The sequence below is a fragment of the Pseudorasbora parva genome, chromosome 19, assembly GCF_024679245.1.
Source record: "Pseudorasbora parva isolate DD20220531a chromosome 19, ASM2467924v1, whole genome shotgun sequence".
NCBI lineage: Eukaryota > Metazoa > Chordata > Actinopteri > Cypriniformes > Gobionidae > Pseudorasbora > Pseudorasbora parva.
In genome coordinates this window covers 29,613,312-29,620,794 of record NC_090190.1, presented here as the reverse complement: position 1 = coordinate 29,620,794, position 7,483 = coordinate 29,613,312, and the positions used below count along the sequence as shown (strand labels likewise).

General features: G+C 37.2%; 1 long non-coding RNA gene across 2 annotated transcripts in view; it reads left to right on the top strand.

Moving 5' to 3' along the window:
* Positions 1-5,121: 5,121 nt before the first annotated feature.
* LOC137048143 (uncharacterized) overlaps positions 5,122-7,483 on the top strand; it is a 4,486-nt gene continuing 2,124 nt past the window's right edge. Inside the window, exons 1-3 of one of the 2 annotated variants that reach the window (XR_010899322.1) lie at positions 5,122-5,193; positions 5,898-6,237; positions 6,400-6,495. This is a non-coding gene — a long non-coding RNA (uncharacterized lncRNA). Of the gene's footprint in view, positions 5,194-5,897; positions 6,244-6,399; positions 6,496-7,483 lie in introns of both variants that reach the window. The other variant, XR_010899323.1, reaches the window with a different exon arrangement.

The following is a 7,483-nucleotide window of genomic DNA, read 5'->3' as shown; positions in this document are numbered from 1 at the left end:
ACTTCACAGACATAGGATCATACAGAGACAGCACATAAGCTCCTTCTACACAGCAGCCAATTCAACTTCCCTTCCTGTTATACTCCACACGCTATTCACCGCAAGCTCTTACTTCATATAGTTGCCACACCACCACCAGGTGGGGGAAAAAGGTTGACGAGTCACAGTCGGGTGTGTATACATATGTAACAATCGCCCATCGTCACCAATTCACTTCCTCTAATGCAGGGCTTTCTCTTCGGCCTGGAGAGGGATCACTGACAGCATTTGCACAGCACCACACTACAATTCTTTAGGTGTACCAAAAAGACTCACCCACTGTACTCCACACACTCACGGTGAATTAGGGTCAGAATCACCACATTGGGCTGGGAAATAGATCCTGGATAGTAGAAAGGGTCAGTGCAGAGGATGACCATATGAGAACGTCAAGACCACGACCTTTCAGCACACTCCTTCCTCTCTTCAATACGTTTCCGGGGACTTCTCAGTGTAAACAATCTCTTCAAGGCAGTAATAATACATATCAACACAATCACTCCCAAAAGAAATTCTTCAAACACTTAACTCTGTGTTTCCTTCAGCCCAGTACTCTGTTTTGACTTCGCCCAGTCTGTACCATCTGCCTCATTACGTCCCTCCAACACCGATCGCTCCGTCTCATCCACAGCGTTTGCCGGTGTCATGACAAATCCTGTCCCCCTGTGAAATCGTGTCCACAAGGACCCCAAGAGCGATTCTATTGGCTGAAAGAAATTTGAATAGGTAATCTGTTCAGAGCCTGATTACAATTCTTACACAATCGCGTTTTGATTTTTGCTGTTTAAATTGTCTTAAAATAGTCTTTAATGTCTTACAAAGCATTTGTTTCATATATTAGTAGTATATAACTGAAGCTATAAGTGCTTATATAAGGATATAATTCAGAACATGTTTTTGCTCCCATTATAGCAATCAATTAAATATTTTAAATAAATGTTTTGCGTGTGTACTTATTATGGCAATGAATTCATAGTTTATTAGTTTATTATTTAGTTATTTTTAAACAATTATTTTGTCCAGAACCATGTATAACAACTTTTGATCAGGCATTTAAAACCGCTACCAGCGGACACGATTTCACAGGGGGACAGGATTTGTCATGACACCGGTATCAACTGTTCTCTATAATCCCCCATTTCAGTTGGAACCATTGCCGCCATTTTAGGTTCCACCATTTTAGGCTCCTGCCGCATTAAGTCACTCCGTGACACTAGACCTTCCACGCTCCTCCAATTATACTCCCGTCACTGCCGTGAGCCGAGACCGGTGTGGCGATCAGCTGCCGCTCATTATCACTCCACAGGCCCGCTCTCATGGTCCCTCACCTCGCTGCTTGCCACAATGTTTTTATTTACGTTACCAAACATTTGTTATAACCGTAGTAAATATAAGTAAAGTTTAACGTTTAAATACCGGTACAAAATACTACTGTATTGATATTTAAAAAATACAAATAACGTTATTGATGGCCAACGGACCTTTTAACTGACGTAATGACGCAATGACGTGCACTTGCTAGCCTGTTCCATTTACGTGTTCTCCGAATGCTAAAGAGGAGCCTCGCCTAGCCTCTGAAGGAAGTGACTTGGAAGGATCCGTCCTTCCAAGGAAGCATCCTTGACATTGAGAAACGCCTTCGAATTCCTGTGAAAGAAAGACGCATTCGAAGGTCGCATTTGGAGAGTCTCACTTTTTTGAAATGAGACGGCCTTATGACGTATGCACCCTTCAAATGCGACCTCCGGAGGACGCAGCCTTCAGAAATGAGACACAGCTATAGTTACCTTGAAATGAAAGTTGGCTCGCCAGAGCTTTGCCTTATTGCAAATGTGTCTTTACGTGTTCTGCCTTCTATACCATGAAGCCAGTTTAGCTAGCTAACCAGATATGTTTAAGCTTAGTTTGTGCGAATTCTGGGTTTAGGTACCATTAAAAGTGGTTTGGACATTAGCAGTGTCCATCTCAACAACCTACAGGGCAGGTTATGTTATGGATAGGAGACCCATAAAACTGAAATTAGACCAATCGGCTGTGAGCAAATTGACACCTCTGATGCAATAAATTGAAAAATAAACAAAATAATAGTCATATAAAGTGACAATAAAAAAAACATGGTGGGGGGGGGGGCATACAGACATAATAATAAGAGGATATACGAATTGCATAAATCATTATGAAAATGTAAAGATTCCTTACAACAGACAAGGATGTAACAAGTTTTTAAAGCCTTGGGATTCAAAGGTTTTTACAATTTTTTAAAAGAAGTGAAAAGGGACTTTTTTACATGAGAGGTAAATATTCTAAAACTGGGATTACAATGAATGATTCTGGCTTTGTGAAGATGGAATGTACCCAGAAGACAAAGTAATAATACAGTATAATCAACATCATTAGAATGAAAATCAGACAACAAAAAAAGATAGATTCTGTCAATTGTACCAATTTGTTATGCATGAGAATAATAATAAGTTAACTTCTGACCAAAAAGACTTGGAGAATGGGCAATCGTAATATAGATGCTGATAGATTCTTCTTCAGCATTACACAAGCAAGATAAAGAAGAAACATTCTCAGAAAATCTGCTCGAAGATAAATTGCAGGGGTAATATCTATGACCTTTTGAAATGGAGCTCTTTCATTATACTAGGGATAAAAGGTTTGTTAGGAAAATTATACATTTCAGAATTCAGATAACAAATCCTCCATTCAGATTGTGCTTTAGGGAAGTGTCTTGGGGTTGAAGAGATAGCATTCCTAATAAAGAAGTTATTGCATTTCATATCTAATACATGAACACCATTAATTGCAAGTGTGGGATATACCGGTAGTTGTTTAATACATCTGTATTTTAAGTGTGCTTTAAAAAAAGTTTTTTAACTAACAGGAATACTTTGAATCTTTTAATCAGGAAAACTTGTAAACACCTTATTAAAGTATTTTACTGAAAATGTGGCACCTTTCAAATATAGAAATTCAGCAAAAAATAGACGGTCCCCTATTATTGAACAAATCAGAAACAAACATAATATTTTGATTCACCTATTCCTTGAAAAATGTGATGTGTTAGACAGAATATTCTCATTGTTTCAAATAATACTGTTATAATTATGTTTGAAAGCAATCTTCCAGGATTCCAGAGCTTGTCTGTGAAACTTTGAGAGTTTAATGAGTAATTTGCTGCATTTAAAATTACTAGATTTAAGGTCACCACAATGTTTGAAGATTAGAGGGATCCAAAACCAGGGCAATCCATTATTAGAAATACAATTCTTAACCCAGTTAATTTTGAATGTCTGGTTTATAGTTTGAAAATTTAAAGTATTAAGACCACCCTCCTTGTAACTTCTTACCAAAGATTTAATAAAACGGAATGTGTCACAAGGAAATCTTTGGCAGAGAATCACAGGCTTAATCATTTTTTTATATATCAATATATAGGGAAAGAGTTGGGTAAACCAGGTGTGATATGGCCTTAGCCTTAGTCAGCAGGAGTCTCCCATCATTTTTTAAACCAGCAACAAAGTATCTTTTTAGTTTGATCTAACCTTGGCTGAAAATTGTAATGAAGACTGAACCTGATCTGCAAATATCGACCCAAAGATATTTTAAACAACGTTTAACTTCAATACCATTGACAGAAACTTCTGAATCATGCACACACAAAATTTTACTTTTCTTGGGTTTAACCACCAACCCAGAAACTTTGGAGGAAAGACTGAAAATACTTAGGGCAACAGAAACTTGTGATTTATTTTTAAGAAAGAGACACATATCATCAGCTAACTAATTATTAAGGTGTTTTCTCCAATATTTATACCTTTGATGTTTGAGTGCTTTATATGCAAACGTAGAAGCTCAGAAGCCAATAGAAAAAGAAAAGGAGAGATGGGAGATGGGACATCCCTGGCAAATACCTGGACCCAAAGAAAATCTGGGAGATGTGCCGGAAGCTAAGGAGACACAACTGTTAATGCCGTTATAAAGGAACTACCAAAACCAAACTTAGAAAGAGCTTCAAAAATAAAAGAATGCTCAGCTGTATTTAATGCTTTATAGAAGTCGATGAACAAAATGAATGCCTCTTTGTTTATAATTTCAGAATAATCTAAGATATCTACCATTAATCTACTATTACTGGATATACGTATGTCTACCTTTTAAAAAATCCAGACTGAGTGTTAGAAATTATGTCTGCTAAACAAGGTTTGAGATTCTGCATATACAGAAACCAATAATTTATAATCTGAATTTAAAAGGGTGATTTACCTTTCATTGCACACTTCATACATGCGTCATAAAGATGATGCTTAATGGTGTCCCAAAAGACTTTTAAAAAATGAAAAGGGTAACCCATCCGACCCATGGGGATTTATTATTATTGGCTTCTTTTTTTTAACAATATTATAAAGATCATCTATATTAAAGGGTTCTTCACAGAATTCTCTGTTGTGGTCATTCATTTTAGGAATCACAGAATGTACCTTATGAAAAACCTTATGAAAGCGTTAGGGTCATATAAAGAGGAATATAGATTTTGATAAAATTTAAAGACATGCGATGAAATCACAGAGGGGTCATTAGATAACGTATTATTAATGTAAGGAGAGGATTTTTTATTATAGCCATGTTACTTCTCAAGGCAGAAGAAGCAAGCAGAATTTTTCTGTCCAAACTCTAGTCATTTTGCTCTGGATTGAATAAACGTGCCAATTGCTTTCTCTAGAAAGAGGTCATTCATACTGGCTTGTAAAGTATAAAGAGATTATTTATCCTCCTCTCCCAGGTTAGGGATGTTTAAAATGTTATTTATCTTTTTAATTAAATCTGCAATTTCCATGCAATAAATTCCCTCCCAAGTGATTTGTAAAGACTAAAGCATCTGACTTTTAACAATGCTTATATAATAATAATAATAATCATCATCATCATCATCTCAGCCTGTCCTCCTCCGAAACACGACCAAATAGGTCGTATGTGCATGCAGCGTATTACGACCTATAGTCACGTTTAAAAATGAAGCGCCCTCTAGCTGTCTGATTAATAATGACAGTCTCGTTTGTCGGGTGTGTCGTCATCAAATGAACTTTGACCGTCGTTGTCAACATAAAAATGAGATGAGAGGAAGGAGTCACCCTGAACTTTGTAATCCAGGTGGGTTTATTTTTGTTCTTTTTAAATTATCATTCTGATTGTCTGCAATTCATGTGTAAGTGCAGTATGATGTTTACAAATCAGTTGCAAATGCCACCGAACGAACGCGATTTTACCATAGTAACGTTGTTGCTCAATCCTGTTAGTAAAAGCCAGGTGACCACAAAGCTTACCATGTTTTTACCACAGCAACTGTGGTTTCACTGTCTACTATTTGAAAAGCATAACACAACACTTACTATTGTTTTACCTCAGTATCCATAGTTTTACTGTAGTATTTGTAGTTAAAACATGGTACCATACCATGATTTTAACACAGTAACTGTTTTTACTGTGTACTATTTGTATTTAAGCACTATGACTACAACACTTACCATGGTTTCACTACAGTAATGTAGTTGTACTGTGGTACGTGTAGCTAAAGCACAGTATCTTACCATGGTTTTACCTCAGTAATCATAGTTTTGCTGTGTTGTTTGTAGTTAAACAGTAACCAAAACATATACCATCGGTTTTACCACAATAACCAGAGTTTTACTGTGGTATTTGTCATTAAAGCACTGTAATCACGACACTTACCATGCTTTTAAAGCAGTAACCATAGTTTTTTTTCTGTGGTAGCTGTAGTAAAAAAGCATAGTAACACAAAATTTTCAATATTTATGTTATTGTATTGTTATTGTTAATATTTTTCTGTCTTCCAGTTTCTTCAGATCACCTGCTCCTCCATCTCCATCTCCCACAACAACCTTAAATACAACAGTTATTTTAAGAAGCCATTTCTTGCAAAAGCTCACTAACTGTCTGTCTGTCAGCTTTTTTTCTGAACAGTATTTTGTAAATCATCTACACATATATTGGCATATTTTTGTTATTTTCATATTTTCTACACATTCTTGGCAAAACTCAAAATCTAATTTTGACCAGTTATGTCAGAAAGCTGCTAGTATTAACAGGGAACTTGAACTCAAAGCTCCCAATGCTGATCTTGAAGAAGCTGCAATGGAGGCTGAACAAGTCCTTTAAAGGTTCAGCCCTTCACAGGTAAAGGTGAACACATTTAGCTTTAACAGATTTGTTTTTAAGGAATGTATCTTTATTATGTTATGTGTTATTAACTTTCCTTAAAGTCCTTCCTCTTATATATATTGGTCACAGATCATTTTTAAAACTGCCTCAACATGTATATATTTCTCTTTGTTTCAGCTGAAAAGAAAGTGATGTCAAGGGCTTGTTCGTGGAGTGGGATGAATTTGGCGGTTTATGGAGAAGACGAAAATAAAAGAAGAAAAAGCTGCAACGGTAAATATTTCTAGTGGTATGTCTGTTTTTGTCGTAACCCTTGATTGAACATCACTGCATTCACATTTCGCACAGCATTGGAGGTTTCTTAGGCCCTGTCCACACGAAGCCAGCACTTTCCTAATCCGATCTTTTTTTCCCCTCGTTTCAAGAAATATCTTCGTCCACACGAGATAAAGAAAACGGACTAAAAACGATGTAGTTTGCATGCCAGGCCGATGTGTGGCGCTGTAATTCTGCCACAGAAATACACTAAAAACGGAGAAGAAGAGTTGTGGCTAGAAGGGGTATAGCAGTGGTCGGAGGTGAGGCAAAATCTCACAATAAAATAACAATAAATACATTTGCTACTTAACAGATGTGTTTTATTAATGCCTACACCTACCCCAACCCAAAACATACCCTTACAATAATGCAGATACGTTAATTAAATGACGCGATATTGATGTGCGCATGCCCAGTGCCCATAGTTGTATCCCTTAACTCTTTCACCGTGCTGGACGTAGTGTGATGACAACACCGTTTCAGAAAATATACGGATTCGCTGTACACACGAAAACAGAAGATGATCATTTTCAGATTTATCCACTTTGGGACCCGGTTTCGAAAAATATCGGATTCATGCTTCTAAAACGCCGGATCCGTGTGGATGAAACGCTGATACGGTACAAAATTTATACGTATACAGCTAACCGCGTCTCCGTGTGGACCGGGCCTTAAACTTTACATATCACACTGCTCCATCAGTAAGAACCTAATAAAGCACGGTTAGTCAAACTCGGTCCTGGAGGGCCACTGTCCTGTAGAGTTTAGCTCCAACCCTAATCAAACACACCTTCCTGTGATTTTCTAGTGATCCTGAATCTAGCTTGCTCAGGTGTGTTTGATCAGGGCTGGAGCTAAACTCTGCAGGACCGTGGCCCTCCAGGACAGAGTTTGAGGAACACTGTAAAAAGTGTCATGTCAACGTAGTAGTAGTTCACACAGA